Source organism: Astatotilapia calliptera, chromosome 12 (genome assembly GCF_964374335.1).
Source record: "Astatotilapia calliptera chromosome 12, fAstCal68.1, whole genome shotgun sequence".
Taxonomy (NCBI): domain Eukaryota; kingdom Metazoa; phylum Chordata; class Actinopteri; order Cichliformes; family Cichlidae; genus Astatotilapia; species Astatotilapia calliptera.
Window position 1 is genome coordinate 35,137,432 of NC_137433.1, and position 19,725 is coordinate 35,157,156.

Sequence of the window (19,725 nt, forward strand, 5' to 3'; positions counted from 1 at the left end):
TGAATTCATGTCTTTGAAAGCTGGTTGTCAGTTGGTGGGCATATGAACTGTACAGCTGTGTCACATTTTCTGTGGATAATTCAGCAGCAAAGTGATTCACACTAACTGGTAAGTGCACTGAGTGACTTTGTTGTGGGCCGAAGTCAAATTAGCTTTGAGAATATCGCGTTACAACCAGCCAGACTAGAGGTGCACGCCGGCCGCCGCAGAGGTCTGAGTGGTTGTTTTGCAGCAGCCTGCTATTGACTGGGCACAGCTTAAGAGTAAACAGTGCACCAAAGCACGGTGTGCAATGTCACGGCAGTTTTCAAATTAGAGGCTGCAGATGGAACATTTAAACAGTTGAATGGGAGGGCTTGCATGCACAGTAAGAATAGCTATGGACGATCATCCATTAATCTTCACCCAGCAGAGGCTAGCCTCCTGATGTAGCTACATTAAAGTTGTAATTTTGAGCTCTATTTTTAGTACAGCTGTGCCCAGAGTCCCTGAAAGTCCTTGGCTTGTGTTATCTAATCTGCAGGGAACTTACCTCCCCCTCAGCCTTTACACTTCAGCCTGAGTAAGCTGCACATCTCACAGAAAATCTTATCAACACTGCATCTAAAATGCAGAAAAGTACAGATTTACAAGCACAGTTTGCTTTGCTATATAGTGTACAGCACATTTAAGCCCAACAGTAGAAGCTCTTTTAGGCTCAAATTAAACCTGTATAGCCGAGTGAAAATCATGAAAATGCGTGCATGGTTGGTTGCAAATAGACAGAAGTTGCAGCACATGGATACAGTATCTGACTCAATCTAAATACCTGTGAACCTGAAGCATAACTGATCTATGAACTATGCCAAGGTACTGCAGATGGCATACCAGCATCTTCCATAGCAGCTGTGTGAACGAGTGAATGAGAAACACACTGTAAATAAGTTTGTAGAAGCACAAAGGTTAAATAAGCATAATGCATCTACCGACCATTGTTTCTGTGTTATAAATGAAATTGAGTTGGGTGAAGAAAAGAAAAAAAAACACATAAATAAACTGTAATCTGGAATAAAAATCAGATGGAATATTCAGTGTTCCCAGAGCACTGACTTTTCTATTATCAATAATCTTTATTATTCACCATTCATTACCAGCCATCACTAATGAGCAATAAAACAGCTTTTAGTTTTAGTACTAATTTCTATCATCCATGGAATCAGGTATTTTTCTGTGTATTACTGACTGAGAGTGAAACTGTCAAGAAGCTTTAGCTTTTGTAGCCTAGACATACACAACAAATCACATAAATATAGACTGCCTGAGCATTGTGCTGATTAGACACATTCAGTTTTTCCTAAATTTAAGAGTTAATAGAGACCAAGTGTGGGAGAAATTGATATGTTTAATCTCATTCATTTTAGATTATCTCAGAATATTTTAAGTTATACCTTTCTTTTCCAAGAGTCTGGGTTAACCACCAGGCACCTATTGAAACTCAATAAAAGGCTAGATTTTAGGGAAAATTAAACTGTATTTGAAAATATTTTATATACTATATCAAATATATGATAGTCATGGTAACTGGTGGGTGCAGACTTACAGTGTCTCTCTGATAGAATAGCATTAGCTTTTATGCAGTTTTCTGTGTGTTCATAACTTGAGAAAAACTCCAAACTGAATTATAGATGAAAAACAACTTGCAAAAAATAAGCAAATTTCTGATTTAATTTTAATCCAGTTCCATTCTTTCAGTAACATTTTTCCACTCAAAAGGTCCTTAAAGGATACAAAAAAAAATTCTACTGGAACCAGTCCCTGAGGATTTTATCAGAATGGACCTGGTGGGTTGTATGATATACGATCTTAACCTATATAATTTTAATATATTTAATCATCTTATAATTATTATTATTATTTTTTTTTTTGCCTGTCCCGTTTGGCTCTTTTGCCATCAGAATTGTTGTCTAAAGGCAAAGAAAGATGCCCAACGGATTTACTTTACCAAATTGACCATCCCAGCCTTGCCATAATGGTCCATTTGATTCACCTTTTATTGTTTATTTTATTTTCACTTACTGAACATGGGACAGACTTGACTGGGGGAAAGAAGGGGAGAAAGACAGAGGGAAAGAGAAACAGCTGAGAAGAGGGACGGGGGAGAAGGGCAAAAACCAAAAACCAACAGAATGAGCAGAAAAAGAAAAAAAAGAAAAAAAAAGGAAAAAAAATGCATATATCAATCACCTGGGTCACCTGCTGAGAAAGAAAAAAGAAAACAAGCAGAAGAGAACAAGAGTAATAGAATAAACAACATCACAATGATATATGTGAATATGACAGTAAATACTAAATATTAAACATTATTGTGCAGCACATAAGATCAACAGAACACAGTGTGCTTTGAGGTAGAAGCCAAAAAGGGTGTAGTTTGTGGGTGTGATCACCCGTGTGTACACCTGTGAGCATGGACGCGCTTGTTTTTTGTTTTTTAAAAGGTTCCTTCATGTAATGATCTGCTAGAGGGTGTGGGGGGGCCACAGCCCCGTCCTCCAGGGCGTGAAGCAGGTGTGGAGGAGATCAAAACTCCAGACATCCAGAGGCCCCCAGAACACAAGAGACCAAGGAAGACCAACAGAGGGGCAGCCGCGCCACTGTCCCTTATAGAAATCATCTTATAATTTCTACAGAATCATGGAGGAATTTAGTGTGCATCTCATTCTGCCAGATTATTCCTTGGGATTAAGTGGAATAGGTGTTGAAAAAGGGGACAAAGATAATTAAAGAATTAGTGTAATTATTAAAAAAGAAACAAGCCCACATTCTCATATGTTTTTACATTTTGGAAATATAATATAATATAATAATATAACTACAGAATTTTAAATGTGCACCTTTTAGACTTTTAACAGATTTAATGCTACCCCCTTTTATTAAAATTATGACTTAAAATTATGACTGCTCTGCAGGTTAAAATATTATATAGGGGAAAAAAGACTGGTCCCAACAAACAGATTTTTATGCCAAAATGTTTGTTTGTTTTGTTTTGCTTCGCTTTTTAAAAACTTTTTTAATGGGGGATTGCAGCTTTTGTATTGCCTGGTCCTATTGATCTGAAAATGTAAGACTGCTTCCATAGGCAGAAAAGGACAGAATGTAAGAATATTGCTTGAATTCTTGAATGTCACTAAATCTGAAAGCTGTACTGTACTCTAAAGATAGTGTGACCAGGGCACAAACCCCATTTATAGAGACAAACTGGACTGCAACTGCTCATTAGACGATCTCTGTTTTTGCAGTAGCGATCGTCGTGCGCATGCGCGGCGTTAGTCTCCACTCTCTCTCCCTGCGCTGAACGCTGACAGGCAGCAGGCTGGCCGGAGACCGTTGGTGCTGCTGCCGTTGTTGTTGTTGCTTCCGCCGCCACCGGCTTCACTCCACGTTGTGAGCTTCCGTCCGGATACAAAGTGACGCCGGAGCGGGACTTACATTCAGTTAAAGGACAGAAACAACAGCAGCAAAGTGTTTTCGGAGGCTTTGGACTCGCTGACCGGCTGAGCTTTCTCCTCTCCCGTCCTCCTCCCGGTCGTCCGCGGACAGTGGTTTGAGGTAAGTGTCCGCTTTTTGTGACAGTTTTTGGGATGAGCGGTCGGCTGCTGCCCTGCGGGTGCCTGGTTTAACTTCAGACCGGCTTTAGCTCAGCTTCAGGACTCCGTGTTTTGTTTGAACGTGTTTGAACCAACTGCTCGTTCACGAGACGGACAGTTTAACGGGAAGTTTTCCTCGCGCGTGGAGACCCGCGAACCGTCCTGAATGTGGCTTTTAAGAGAAAACAAACTGTCAGCACTCCTCTACAGGGTATAAACCCTCTCCTGTAGGTAGCGTGTGTACTACCTGCTAGTAAATGCCAAATGAAGTTTTCGCTGGCGTTCATTTGTGGCTCTGACCAGCGGAGAAAGAGCACCTGTTTGTTGGAGTATTTGAGGAGGACAGGTAGGCCCGCATAGCGCAGATGCACCTACACCCTGCATGATTTATCACACATTACCCTGCAGGTTTCCACTGAACAGCATCAGTACTTTGCAGCCTTGGTAATGCTGCATGTTTAGTCTGCTGCACTGCCTCATAGTAATGCTGTAAATACAGCACTCCATCTGCTAAAGGCTGAAATATGGATCTTTTGGACAAACAGCCTTAATATTCATGCTACTCTCAGAGGCGTGTCGGGGGGGGGGGGGGGTCATTGGGTGGTACTGAGCCCTCTTAGTGTAACAAACAAAAAACCCACAACAGGACAAACTAGGAAGTTTTCAGCAGGTGCGCATTTATTTACCACCCACATCAGAGGAGAAAACCTTTGCTTTCCATTGAATGTGCTTCCTTGTCAGGAGAACAGACTGTTACGTACATGTTGTAGCTGTGCAGTGTCACCAGGGGGCAGTGTCAGAAATGTGTGGACCAGGTCTGTGGGCTACTCAAGCTTGTGTTTATGTGGTTGCTGTGTCTTTGTAGCTATTGCTGTTCAGTGCATGACTGTATCTCAATACCGAAGTACGCAAGTTTGTACTTGTGTACTTTGCTAGTACTTCCAGTACTTCCAGAGGACAAGTGGAATGGCAGTGTATCTGATCACATGACATCTCAGCTCAGCCCAACTCATCTCCATGTTTTTACTCCAATCCATCCATCCATCCATTCTCTTCCGCGTATCCTTTTTAGGGTAGCGGGAGGGCTGGAGCCTATTCCCCCCACCTTGGCTATGTTTTTACGCCCATTCCCCCTTAATTTCACGGATTAATATTTACGGTGGAAATTGCCCATGATATGCTTAATTACTAGATTTCTTTGAAGAAGAACAATAAGCATAAAAAAGCCATCAAGGTGAAATAATATAGAAAGATTTAGAAAATAGCTTAATTTAGAAAAATTGCAGTAAACACTTGTCGTTGGCTGTAGCTCAGGAGGTGAAGCAGGTCATCTACTAATCGCATGGTTGGTGGTTTGATCCCTGGTTACTCCAAGTTGGCGTGCCAAATATCCTTGGGTAGGATGCTAACCCAAAGTTGCTTTCCGATGCATCCATTGGAATGTGAATGTTAGATAGAAAGCACTCACTAAGAAAAAGCATAGAAGAAAGTGTGAATGGGTGAATGAGGCGACTGTTCTTTAGATCTTAAAACAAGACTAATATGATAGTAGTCAGAACCTCTAGATTTAAAATGTAATTTATATGGCACATGTATGCACATGTTACTGAAATGGGAAGTGGACTGGTTGTTATATGGCACTTTTCTACTCTGAGCACTCAGAGCAACCTCACTGCTTTTAGTCTTCATGATTATTATTAGTGATTCATATGATCTGTTTCACACTGTTTATTGAACAAAGACAAACTGTTCAGATGCTAGAATGATTTCATTTTTATTCTGGTAGACTCTCACAACTTACAACAGACAGCTGGCGTTTAGAATAGAGTTGAGTAAATATTAAAAACATAATTTGATCATTTATGGTTTATCGTTTCATAGCTTGACATCTGTCTCCATGAACAGCATAAACATGCTGGCCCAGATGTTTCTGCTTCCAGAGAAAAGGCTCATACTTTCCTCCTGGATTAAAATATTTTTAATGTTCGTTTTAATTCAGGAAAAGCTGCCGTTACAATAAGTACAGCACATTTCTACTTTAGGGAACAAACCAATTTTCTCAGAAACAAGTAAAACACTGAAATAAACCAAACATCAACAGTTAGAAATCATATGAGTTGAATTATATCTAGTGTTTAACTTTCACTGAGTGGCAAAAGGGTTTTGAAAATGATGTGCCAGGACTCAGATTTTCTGCCAGGTATAATGATCCTTGAATGAGTGGTCAGCTGACAGCTAGTGGGGTTAGACCAGCAGAAATGGATATCTACAAAAACATCGGAGCACTTTTGCAAGCAGGCAATGTCTTGCTGATAAATCAAACAGATATTTGAAGTTTACAAATCTGCATTCATGCCTAAAAACATTTTAAAAGTTTGTTTAATTCATCAAAGACAGTAATATTTTAAATTTTACTTACAGTTTTGGCCGCTGTCCTCCACTATTGCCGCTTTTGAGTTTCAGATGAAATGAATTCTGGGGTACTTGGCTGCACCAAGCACACACAAGTCATGATTAATGTACCCTCGATAGAGTGGGCGGAGCAAGAACACATCTGGGCATTTTCAGCAATTTTGAATTGGAACTGTACTGGGGTTGCTACTTATTACATTTCATAAGTACAGAAGTACACACATGTGTGCATTTTGAAAAACGGCCCATACCCAAAATAAGATTTGTTCTAGGAGTGTGCGAAAGGGCTCCTTGTTCCGTCTTTTCACAATAAAAGTTCTTGTCATACACTGTGTGACTGGGCTGTGCCATTTCATGTCATCCATGTATAATTTTTTGGAGTGGAATATTTCACAATATCATTGCTATCACAATGCCATGTGTTTACATATCCAAGTGCACACAACAACAAGACAAGCCTCAGCAAGCCTCAGAGCTGGAGGCAAATCTCAGCCTCTGATAAAGATTTAGTACCTTCAGCAAACTCCACCAAAGCACAGTGCTTTGGAAGATATTCAAAAAAACCGTTCTGCAGCCCAAAAGTAAACAATATGATGGAAATTACTGATATGGTTATGTGGTGGAAAAGCAGCGATTTAAGCAGCTGGTTACAAAGACTTGAACGAAAATAAAACATTCAAGGTAAAAAAACAAAAACAAAAAACATTGTTTTATTTTGTGGCAGTGTTTTGCAGCGCTTCTCAAGTTATAAAGTTAAATTACTCTAGTTGTTGTTAGTGTTACAGTTATTTTATACTTAAAAGACTGCATAAAATTTCCTGGGAAAACATTCCTACTACTACCAGCAGTTTGGTCTATAAAATGACAAAGTGGCCTGTCCAACACAAGCATACAATGTACTATAGTGAGTTTTAAGGTAGGGCTGCTCGATTATGGCAAAAATGATAATCACGATTATTTTCACTGAAATTGAGATCTCGATTATTTGACGATATTTATTTAACAATAACAATGTATTGAATAATGGCTTTAAAGATTGTCAAAAAAGAATATAAAATAGTGTGCAAATACTCCTGCAAACAGTGCAAGTGTTTGCAATATAAGAAATAAATGAAAAATGTAAACATCTATGTTTAGTGAACTTTGCAGTGTTGCTCTGTGGTGCAGCTACGACACCGCAGCAAAGTTTACACACTGTCTACTTGATCCACGTCTGACTCTGCGAACCCGTAATGTTTCCACACCACTGAAGTTTTTTTTTTTTTTTTGTTTTGTTTTTTTACCTCTCTTTTCAACCAACGGCAGTCACTCTCCTCTCCAAATAACTTCTGCTTAGCTTTCCAAGCTTCCCTGGGGTCCTCTTAATTGTTGTGATGCGTGTTCGAAATGCAGAGAGGTGCGCTCGAGTTGCAACACGGAGCAGCGTGAGAGTAAAGCACGAGGGAGGTGATCGTTGAAAGCCCAGATCGTAATTTAGATTAAAATTCGATTAATTGAGCAACCCTATTTTAAGGTTTGAATAAAATATATGTAGGCAATGTGAAGATACATGGACATAAAATAAATCACCATAGTCCTGCTGCCATAAGAGTAAAAGCAACAAAGATCTTTCTCGTCTCAAAGGACTGATAATAATAAGTCAAATAATTTCATCATGGTTGTTGAGAATAAAGGCTCAGAGCTCTGCAGCCTCTGCAGCTGTAATGAGGATGTTCAGGTTACAAGGAGAAGGACTGGGTGAGACTACACTGGCTGTGTAATCATTGCCATCGCCTTATGGTCATTTGAACACACCCTGGACCATGTTTGTTTAATGAGGAAAAGATTTGACATGCGGAAAAGAGTTTATGTAGCCATTGTTTTTGAAATGTCTCAGTTAGGGAACTTTAGTTTGTTTATATTTTATTTAAAACTGATTAAAAAAAATCATTAAAACCACAGGCATTCCTTAGAGAAAATGTCCTCATTTTTTGGAAATCTGATGTGTCATGTTCAAATGCAAAATGAGAATTCTTTCCTATTCAGACATTAATATTAATATGTACAATGTACCATTCATGCCTTGTAAATAATTCATTGTGTGTGTTAAATTGTGCCAGGCATCTTATAACTGTTTAATTATTAATTGGAGGATTAATTCTTCGCGCTATAAATAGCTGCAGCTGTGATTGTTGGTGTGTAAAAATGGTTGACGTGCCCGGCGTTTTTGGCGAACCTTGCCATTAACCTTGCCGAACGTTTACTAATGTTTCTTTCTTTACATCTGCCAAGGTATTTTTCCCTCCATTACTTTTTCCCCATTTAGAAGTTTTTGTTCTATTCACAACCTGAAAAACCATCAAAAAACTCACATTTCTTCTCTCCGCTTTCTGCTGGTCTTTGTTGGCATTTTTTTTAACTTCTGGGAAAAAAAATATTTATAGGTGGAAATAATACTGTGTGTGTGTGTGTGTGTGTGTGTGTGTGTGTGTGTGTGTGTGTGTGTGTGTGTGTGTGTGTGTGTGTGTGTGTGTGTGTGTGTGTGTGTGTGTGTGTGTGTGTGTGTGTGTGTGTGTGTGTCAGTGTCACACTACATGGCTATCTGTTAACTCCAAACACTGGCTCAGTCTGACTGGAAGAGACCTGGGCCATTTGCCAGTGATCATGTCTTATTCACATGTATAATTAGCCTGACAGTTGTTAAGTGTGTGCCCAATTTTAGACAGGATGCTACAAGATCATCATCAAAACAACAGATACCAGTATTGGGAGTATCTTTTGAATCTGCGAGGTTCAGTAGAGTTCTCAGGCAAACAATGCCAAGCAGCACCAAAGCTTTTGACAAAAGACGTTTCACACAAAAAAGAATTGAATAAGGATTTGGATTTACCATGGCAGTAGTTGAAGCTTTGTGACATTCAGGTGTGAAATTCATTTTAGTTAATTGGCTGCATACAGGCAGATATCAAGTAGGCTGAGCCGGTCAAACCTTTGGATAACAACTTTTATCTTTTTTTTTTTTTTTTGTATGTTCACATTTCATGGGTTACTTGATGTTTTTTGTGTTAGTTACAGAAAAATACTAACTACTAAATACTAATACTAAAAATACTAACTGTTACTAATACTAATGTTTAGATTTGTATAGGGCTGAATGATAAACAAATTATAGCAGTACTAAAAATGCCCTTTGTTTAAAAAGAGTGTAAATCATTCAGAAATTAACTAAAACTATCAACAGAATGTGAAGATGGCGTCTTATGTATTGTGCTGCTTTGATACTGGTTAAAGTTGAAATGGGGACCATTGCGAGAGGGGAGAAATTGAAACCTGGGGAACACAACAAGGTGGAGATAAAATGAGAAATCAAGACAAATCCAGTGTGTATTTATATCAGACATCACAACTTCTACTCTTCCCAGAAAGTTAGACAAATTGATTCATTGTATTAAAATGCTTAATGAATGAAACTGCACATTATATTTATATGTCTATGTAAACGGTGAAGTTCTAATCTGAATTTTAATCACATTCAGGGAATTTGTACAGTTTAGATTTGTGTCCAAGAAGAGACATTTTAAAAATTATTAAAACTGGTGTTGGCTCAAGGTTTGTGTAGAATTCATGTTATTATTGTAGACAGTTGACATATTTTGTTGGCTAGAAGAGCTGATATTCCATTTATCCAAGGTAGGGCCTGGCACTAGGAGACACAAGCTAGTGTCACAGACCCTGAGGCTTGTTCTCTTCCAGGTCTGAAAGAAGGGATCTTTTGATGTAAAGTGAATGTATTAACCAGTACACCAGGGAACCATCGCTTAATCAAACTGAGAAAAGTAAAGCAAAATAAAATATAAAAACACACCATATTTATATGCTAAAAATGGGTAATTGTAGCCTGTTCCTAGGTGGTTGCTAGGCAACATGATGGCATCATGATATCTGATATAGATACAAACCTTCAGGTTCCTAAGGTGTACCTGGTACAGGTAATCAAACAAACCCACAGACAGAGTTGTGGTCACATAGAGCAGAGCAGCAGGCAACACAGCAGCAAAGAATCATACAGGAATCTTCCAAAACTCTGCCTTTAAACCTGAGAGAAATTATATTTTTATATTAGTGGTGATGGTATTTTTTTTTTTTGCTTTGTCACCCAACCCTTTTCTTATTTTACATCCACTAAGGAGGTTGACTTGGTTTGGTTTGTCTGGATTTTTCAAAAATATCTGTATGTTAGCAAGAACGCTTAAAGTTGTGGGTGGGTTATTTTGCCTGAGTTTGGGCTTTGCCCAACTTGTAAATTATTAACCTTTAGAGTCATAACCAAGGACTCTTGATTCTTGGTACATTTGTCATCACATCTTCACAAATGCATATCAAATTAAGATAAGAAAAATTCCAAATTCAGAGTTCTTAAGAATTGCCCACACCCACCCAAGAAAATAATCCGAGACTGAAGTCATGCACTGTGTGGAGTGAATTTTTAGCTGTGGGGGAGGCTTGGAGTCTTGGACCGCTCTTATAACAAGTGAATCAGAGTCATTGGATTCAGAGGCCAAAAATAAGCCTTTTTACCAGATGTAAAGTAACTTAAAAAACCCTCATGCCTAATCTATGTTTAATTATATTACTCTGTCACATGTCTGTGCCAGATTGAACCAGCTGATTATGACTTAACAGTCACTTCTGAAGCTGCTGCTGTTTTAAATGACAGTTTGAGGCTCAAATGAAAGCAAGTTGGTATGGAACAGCAACAGATCCTCTCCTCCTCAGGTTTTACTGCTTGAAAGGCAACGGGGAAGAGAAATTGGGATCTTCTGGTCCTTACCTCTGCTGTAATGGACAGTCAGCAGCTTAAAACATGGAAATATTAGTGTTTGGGAACAAAGAGGAGCTCTGTACTATTACTGCTCCCCTGCATTTGCATTCCATGCATTTGCCTGAACCTGATAAATACACACACACACGCGCACACGTCACAGGTTCAGGTTTCAGATGGGGGGGTTGTACTCGGTGAGCAGAGCACTGCTCGAAGCAACTGGCTTCTCCAATCCCAAGGAAGGTAAATAGAAACGGTAACCAGAGCCTAACCTTGGAGCTCAGCCTCCTTGGGATGGGGTGCAGCTAAAAGTGTTGACGAGGATGCAACACTGCTCTTGTAAATGAGGATCAAGTGTGTGTGTGATATTTTGATTTCAATTAGAGTTGTCCTGTGCTGTATGTAAGGAATACACAAACAGTGAATACTAAGAGTTTATTTGAAGCTGTTGTGACCAGTGGTGCTGAGGTTGACTTCAGATCAGCACAAACTCATTGTGTCTGACATAAAAAACAAAAAAAACAAAACCATGCAGTGTTTATTTTTCCACCATAAGTGTCATGAGCTTTAATTTTTTTTCCTTGATACTTTTATTAACTGAGAAGTTAACAGATTAGGATGGGACAAGTTGGTAACTGTTTTGAATGACTTCCTAGTTCTTATGCCAATCAAGAGAAGAAATGTTATGTCACTGATATTTTTGTTGCACATTATGTAGAATTGCTATTGTAGTAAATCAAAGGAAACCCATTGGCTTGGCTTCTCTGGCCTAACCACTCAGAAAAATCTCTGGACTCATCACTTAAAGCATTAAATAACAGAGAACATTATCTATTATTAAAACTTTTTTTTCTCAAATGTAGTACTGCCAGTAAATCTCTTACTTATGTAGTGGTGAATGACAGGCCAATGACAGGCCATGATAACTTTGTTATGAAAAAGACTATAAAATGAACAATGATCCAGATTCATCTCGCTCAAATGAAATGAGGAATTCAGACTCCATGGGCGTAATCGATTGTTAAGGACAAAATACAGGTAAAAGTTAAAAATGCACGCCCTCCTTTTTTTTTTTTTTTTTTTACAAAGTCATCCAGTGGACGGGATTGGACGTTTTTGGTGGACTGCATGCTGGACATCCCAGCTGTGCAGCTGTCTAAAATCACTTCACGGTCTTTTCCCAACGTGTCGGTTGTGACATTAGCTCTGGAGCACCATCACATGGTATGTTTTTTTTTTTTTTTTTTTTTTTTAGTTATCCCCAGCTGTTGTGGGTCACTTCAGGTTCTGCAGTACATGCAGGGGATGGCAGTGATGCTGTCCTTTTGATTTGCCCTCCCTGCAGTAGCACACAGTGTCTTTATAGCAGAGCTGCCTGCACTAAGTGAATATCTCAGGATGTTTTATATTCCCTGTTGATCTTCCATTTTCATGAATAACATATACTGAGCATGCCTTTATTTTTTTTAGCATGGAAAGGCTTTGAAAACACATTTAGATGATCGCGGGAAGCTAAAGCTCTCCATGGAAACCAGCCTCATGAAAGTATTTGCTGTTAGAAGATCTCAACCCAGACAGACCTGCCACACTTATTTAATAACTACATGTATGAATGAGAAATGGTGGATTAACTTGCTAAAAAATGTGGTGATTAGGCCAAAACCGCTATTAAGTATTCACTGGGAACTGTTGTATAATGACTAGCTTCAAGGTAGCATTGTTTTACTAATTCTTATAACTTTTTTAAGGCTGTAGTCGTTTATTTTATATTATTTAATATTGTACTACACTATATTTCATTCATCTCATTCTCTTTCTCTTGACAGTAATGTCTTTAAAGATAAGAAATGTGTTTTGGGGTCAACTTGAAAAGCAGATACAAAATGTCAAAGTGAGATCAGAGGTTAAATGTGACATAATATTTGGATGCTAACTGTATGACATTTAGATTTCCCATATACCTTAGTCACCCTTTGTAAAAATACACAAAGAAATCTAGCAGTGAAGGTCATACTTTGCTTACATCTTGTGGGAATCTCACTGGTGCATATCAATAGTGAAATATCTCTGCATCTCTTTAAGCTACAAGCTTCTCGTTTTTGTTGAAGAGTGGGGGATTAATCCTTTTAACCTGAAAAATATGTTCATAAATTGACTGTGCATTATTGAGATGAGATTATACATTTTTCCACCAATAATGGTGATGTTTAAAACTCGCAGTCAAACAGTAAATTTAGAGTTTATCACAGAAATAGATTGTATTTTATGACGGTAAATAGCGGCAATAACAAGTTCCTCTTACTTTCTTCTCCAGTGGGGGAACTTCAACTCCACTGTTGGACTACGGGGCGGTAGTCCTTGTTCTTCTGTAGCCTCAGTGAGCTGCAGAGTTACAGAGCAGAAGAAGAATTGGCATCGCCAGCCACCATCAAGAGTTCATCCAACTGAGCTGAAAGACCACAACATCGTCGACCTGTCAGTATTCTGGACCATAAGTCCATGACTGAAAGGAATCTTACATATAAGATGCATCTGTGATGCTGCAGTTCAAGAAATATCTAATAATGAAAACATAATCAAAAATCAAACATAAATAATGGAGATGGGAGCAATAAGATTTGATGTTCTTTAATAATGCATTATTACAGTGGAGGCCACAGATTCAGCCTGTTTTTAGAGACGGATAACTCAATATTTGGCTAGTAGTAGTAGTATGGCTTCTGTAATTCAAACTGTTTTTCTTTTCGTTTTTGTCCTGATATTTGTAAATTTGTCAGATCCGCACAAACCCATTTGTCCTTTTAAAGGACAGCCAATGCCTGAGATTAAGATTAAAACTTCATTTTCTTTATTTCTTATGACAGAGAAGCTTTGCAATGCTGGACACATGTAATCACATAAATTATGAATTGAAACTAACATTTAATGAAAATTACATCAGCATATTGTTCTCTCGACCTGCTGCCAGCATTGATCTTCAGACTCCGGTCTGCTCTCATGTATTGGCTGGTCTGCAGAGGCTTCTTGTTCTCTGTAACTGAACAGAGCTGTTGAGGTAAAACTGTGAAACCTGAGTAGAGACTTTCCTACCACCATCAGCTCCATCTTCTCTTATTTCAGCTCATCCTTCGCCCTCATTTCACCAAGCTAGAGAGCCCGGCTCATCCTGCATTACAAACCTCAGAAAGTAACCTTGCTTTAGAGCCCTGATGATGACAGAATCCAGTTGGAGCCGGCATCTCTTTGGTTTTGCTAGGGTGAAATGAATATCTCATCATCTGAGACATTTTTTTTTTTTTTTTAAACTTTTTTTCGAGAGTCCCTGAGGACATCTCTTCTCCTGAGCTGTTTGATGTGCTCTGAAAACAGAAACCCTGCAGCACTCTGGATGTTTGAATTGTGGTAGCTGCCAGTCAGTTTATTTCTGCCAGCACCAGAACTTGTTTACCAAACCCTGCATGGACTTTGATCACAGCCCTGTTAGCTTACATTTACACTCAATTCCTCAATGACATGCATCAAAAGCCAGACCTCTCTTGAAGTATTTCTTCATTTGCTATTTAACTATTTAATGTGTGTTGTGGTTGTGACTATGAACTTGTGTGGTGCTATTCAGCAGCTCACTGTGACTAAACTATGTCTGGTTGCTAATTTTATTTCTACTTTGCATGAGTGGCCAGTTTTCAAGTGGACAAGTCTCTTACTTTTATTTTGAAAGTTCCACTAACCAGCTAGCCCAAGCAGTACATCTCTGGAGTTGGAACAATTGGTGGTGGGCTATTTAACTGCTGGCTGGTATTTTGGCCTGAATTATAGTCAATATTTAACAGTTTAACTTTTTTAAAGTAGTGACTCGATGTCATAGCCTCTGAATAGCAATAAATGAATGTATAGATGGATGCTACCACCTGTGGAAAACCATTAAACCTGGAGCAGTAAAAGGTTGTGCAGCAGCAATAAAAATCAATGTTCCACCGAAAGTAGTGAAAAGGAAAAGATGGGCAGTAAAAAAAAAAAAAGGTGAGGAAGGGCTGAACATATCAGATCTTTTAAAAGGGAAAAGAAAAAAGAAGGGCACTGGGAGAGCACCCAGATGTGCAAAACTGACATGTTTTCAACAGCACAAAGCAACTGGAAGCTGTGGATAAAGAGTGAAATGTTGAAGAGTTCAGACTTTTAAGTATAATACTTGTCAATCTTTTACAGAGAATTTTGTATGCGACATTTGTATGTGGCCAAATATCACAAATCTCTTTAATTTTTTCAAAGATGACTTGCCTATGAGAAATACAAAAATTCATTGTATCCATTGTCTTTTTATAGTGACAAAAACCCAGTCTTCCACCAATATTGACCTATAAATTAGCAATGATGATCTTAGAAATTACTTTTGTCCTGGCTCAGTGGCCAAGTTTCTGCCACAGAGGTAGCAAGTACTTCTGAAGGAAAGATAATGTACTCTGGTCAGACATGCTCCATCTCCACCAACTTGGACTCCAGCTGCTGACAGTACTGCTTGAGCTTCATGTAACAGATGATTATGTTGTTTAGCTTTTTATTGGTCATGAAATATTTTGCTAATACAATGATTGCAGGAGAAGAAACATGAACAAGATTGTTTGAGAGTTCACTTAGAAAAGCAAATGTACCAATTTTCACTTCATCTGTGCCTATGTGTGTGTACACATCGGATATTTCCTGACTCAAAATGCATTTTTAAGAGAGAGGCTATTGTGCTTGTTACCATGATTAGTGTATAGTTGATGCAAAGAGTCCATGCCACCTAATTGAAGACGTCTTTGCATTTTCCTGGTATTTCTGCTCATTTATTTTTATAACCTTGATCCACAGATAATGAAATATTGTTATTGCCACTCTAGTGATTTGACTTTGGGAGAAGTCCAGAGTCTCTTTGGGGAAGGGTGACAAACTTTTTTTTTTTTTTTTGTATAATATCCGCTGTCACAAATACAATGTAAGTCTGTGAGGGAAAAACTGTTCTTCATAGTCTGATTGTCCTAACATCACCCTGTAAGACTGCCAATACCTGATATGATTGCTGTGAAGATGGGTGGGGGAGGTGAGCATCATTTTAAATCCCTGTTTCTGCTGGAAATAAAACAGTGCAGTATGAGATGGGAGAGCCAAAACAATAGTACTCAGAATAACTGCAAGGTTACTAATAAATCTGTCACTTAATCACTTGAAACAACTCCTGTCACATTTATTGGGTTTTCTATGTAATTTCTAATGTAAAAATATTGATTAATTGATCTTTCAGAGTCAGCAACACATGAACCAGTCTCACTTTAGGAGTTTGTGTGCTGCCTTAGTGCTGTCTAATTTATAAATGAAGATGCATTAGTAAACTTATGAATTTTTTAATCTCTGTATGCTGAACTTGCACAGACATTAATGTATACTGTATTACATTTTGGCACTGGTGCAGCTTCCTGATCAGCTGTCAGGCTCAAATTCAGTTCTGATGTGTTTACAGGCTGCTGGAAATAATGCATTGATTATAATGGTCAAAGGTACTCACAGTAACATGTAGGGGGTCAGTTGTGAATGCTGGGTTGCCAGTCCCAATCAAAGTCTGACATATATTTTATAACAACCAATCAACCCTGCAAAGAACTAGGATTTGTACCAGTCCTAACAAGCTATACGCATCCCAGTGCATTACCTGCACTAACCAGGCTGTAGTCTCCAGTTCTTCCACACAAACTCCAGTTACTGTGCTGAATCAGGGGTGATGGAAGCCTCCCAGGGATACAGGACTAGGATGGAGGATAGTTGGTTTCCAGATTTGGCAAGAACAATGTTCGCCTTCACAGTAAACGCTGTGCCTTACCCCTGAAAGCAGCATGTTTCAACTAAATGCTTTTACTGTCAAAGCGAATTTCCGTTTCTGGTTTGCGTCATTCTCGTCACACTTTAGCTACCTCTTAGCGAGTAGCTGGTTTAGTTGGATACTCATTTATTCCTAGCGACCAGTGGTTGCCAGGCAGTTGCCAATGAGTCTCTAGACCGTTTGAAAGAGATGGACTTGAGCCACTGCTTGTTTGAGGTTTGCTGGAAAAAGGCACATAGAAGCAGGGTACTTTGCACACAGCATGAAAGGATGGTCTTCACTTTCTCCTCTGTGCATTCGCGTTCATCCAGCTTCCTGCAGATGAAGGACAGAGCTTATACACTGGATAAGCATAAAAATGGATTTCAGGGTGACACTGGCACATTGAGCTGAAACTAGCCCTTTTATCTATCATCAAGACATCAGCAGCCAATGATCCCTAAACACAGCATGAGGACCAAAGAAATATGCTGTGACTTTATTTCTGTAGATACTTTTTGTCATCTTTCAATCAGTCAGCAGGAAATACTATCAATTATCTGTTGACTAGACTGTTGGTGTCTATTTTTCCTAATATAATTCAGGTTGGTAGCTATGACACCCAATTAGGGCAATTAAACTGAAAATAATGTTAAATTGAAGCGTATCGTGCCAAAATAATTGAACTTTACAGTTTTCTTTGGAATGAATGTGACATGTTTGACTGCATATCATTTTGCTGTCCAGTAAACGATGTGAGCAACAAAGGATACTGGAAAACTTTCTGGGAAAATCTGGGCTGATTAAGAGAGACGTGCATCTCACTGTAGATGCACAGCTCTCATATCTAGAAACATGCTGAGTTTCTATTCTGTTAAAGGAAAGAAAAAGGAAATGTCACTAGTGTGATGTCAGTGGAGAGTTTGTTTTGTCTCAGTGGTCCACTCAGACTCTCAAATATGCTGTCTGTATTTTTGGCACGTAAATATCTGAAGTAGACTCAGATGGTTTGGATGAAATTACATTTTTTTATCACCACAAATGTAATTAATGCTATTGATATCTACGGTAGTTTTTTGGCTCTGATCCCAACCCAAGTTCAGTAATAGAGCAGACAATATTGAATTGACTGGAGTCCAGTGTTTACCACAGAACTGCTTTCTACTTGTGGTGGTAGCAGGGGTGCATACACGTGTGGATGAGAGTGCGCATGAAAGATGGCGAATGCTGTTCGCATCCTAAATGACTTCTGTTTAATAAGTGATGACCTAATGATCCTATTTCTCGTTCCTTAAGCCTAGCGCATTGGATGAGCTCTCATCCTCATAATGAATATTTTCACCTAACAAAGCCACGCCAGGTGGCTGAGTTTGTTAGCTGCGTAAATCCATAATTTTTCGACAGTCCTTACTGTTATCATGGCTTCTCAGGGTGTGTTACCTGTTTTTGTGAAAACATGGTTTTGACACCGTTTAATGTGTATTCTGCTCTGTTCCTTTGTTGGGTTTTAAATAACTAGAATATCCCCACACTTCCAAATTAGGTCAAAAGGCGACAGTGTCCTCGTCTTTTCAGACTTGGGCTGTGTGTTGGGGTGCTAGCGCTGTTGCTTTAGTTTTCATTTTGTCTTTTTTTTTCTTCCTACGTAAAATCCTTACATACTAGTGTGTAGCAGCCCACACATTAGCACATGTGATGCTGCTGGCTATGCTCTGTGTATCAACCTAACCTGACATCGCTGTAACTCTATTGCAGCCACATGACTGGTCTGTGGGGTGCTATTACCATTGTCACTGGCTGTTCATGTTGTCTGTGAAAGTATGGATCTCTGTCAACTTTATATTGATGTTTTATATTGCGATAGAGGAACTTTTTTCACGATAATTATTTTAATGTTTTTATTGTCCAGCTGTACGTTGCTGTGCTAATATATTTATATTAGCATGCCTATAAGTCTTTTTGCTAGCCAAAATAAGCTCGACTTTACCTCCAGACATTGCTGGTATTTAGTTTTCCATCTTTCTACACATCCAAAGTTATAGCACTGCTCCTTTTTATTTATTTATTCTTTAATGGAAGCTTTAGAAACCAGATAACTACCCCAGACTCTGTTGATGCTTGTAAATCATTTTTTTCATGTCTATGTTGATATGAGATTTTCTTGTAACTGTTGGGAGAACAGTTACATGAGCTGAAAGAGTTAGCTCCCGGTGGTCTCAGTGTCTGTTTGCTTTTGGGAACTGGATCATTTGAATCTGAAATGAATAATAATGTCAGACTTAACAAGTGGATAAAGTAAGAGTCTCTACTTTTTGGAAGCACGCTGTCTTTTCTTCTAGCTGACAAATAGTCATTATTCTGCTCTGTAGCCCTGGTGAGCTGTAGGTTCTGTTTAGAGCGACCATGTTGCTCACAGTGGGTTTTGTAGAAGAACTACCATCTCAAGCTGTGATCCACAATAGTGGAGTTGAAATCCATCAGGCCACAAGAGAGACAACTTTCTGAAGAAGCATTTTAATGATATCAAGGACCACTGCGGTAGGGGTCTGCAGCTATTAGGAAAATCTGAAACTCTCATGTGAAATTTAGTATTTTGCTTAGTGTGACCTGAGTTTGTTATAAAAAACCAGATCAAACTAATGAAGGAATGTAAATATTTGGTGATCAGATTAAAACCTGACAATTGAAACAACAAAACTGTCCAAATAACTTATTTGCAGGTTGTTTTTCTGTGTGGCTTAATATAACCACTTCAGTGCTTACATCTCGAGGTAAGGACTGTCTCAGGGTTTATACTATAAGATGGCTTCGACTGTCAGGCTGATGAGAGCTTACATTTCATCTCTTTGCTAACCCTGAGTGATATCTCTCATCTTTTGGTAGCATCATAGAGCTTTTTTTACTCAAGTCAGACTTTTGAAATTACTTGCTGCTGAACTTTAAATCAACTCATTAAACCAGGTTTAAACTGGAAGAAAATAAAAACACTTATTGGTGTATATGAATTTAAAGCTGAGGTCATCTGATGCTGTTAGGATGGGTGATTTTTTTTTTTT

At 38.7% G+C, this 19,725-nt stretch overlaps 1 protein-coding gene and 1 long non-coding RNA gene across 3 annotated transcripts in view; one reads left to right on the plus strand and one right to left on the minus strand.

Annotated features, from left to right (window-relative positions):
- Positions 1-3,311: 3,311 nt before the first annotated feature.
- LOC113033382 (spermatid perinuclear RNA-binding protein-like) overlaps positions 3,312-19,725 on the plus strand; it is a 99,696-nt gene continuing 83,282 nt past the window's right edge. For both annotated transcript variants that reach the window (XM_026187122.2, XM_026187123.2), the window contains exon 1: positions 3,312-3,585. The gene's annotated coding sequence lies outside the window, so the exon portion shown is untranslated. The remainder of the gene's footprint in view (positions 3,586-19,725) is intronic.
- On the minus strand, positions 4,281-6,181 carry LOC145432317 (uncharacterized). Its single transcript, XR_013912605.1, has 2 exons — positions 6,043-6,181; positions 4,281-5,090 (listed from the first exon to the last, which is right to left on the minus strand). It is a non-coding gene; the product is annotated as an uncharacterized LOC145432317 (long non-coding RNA).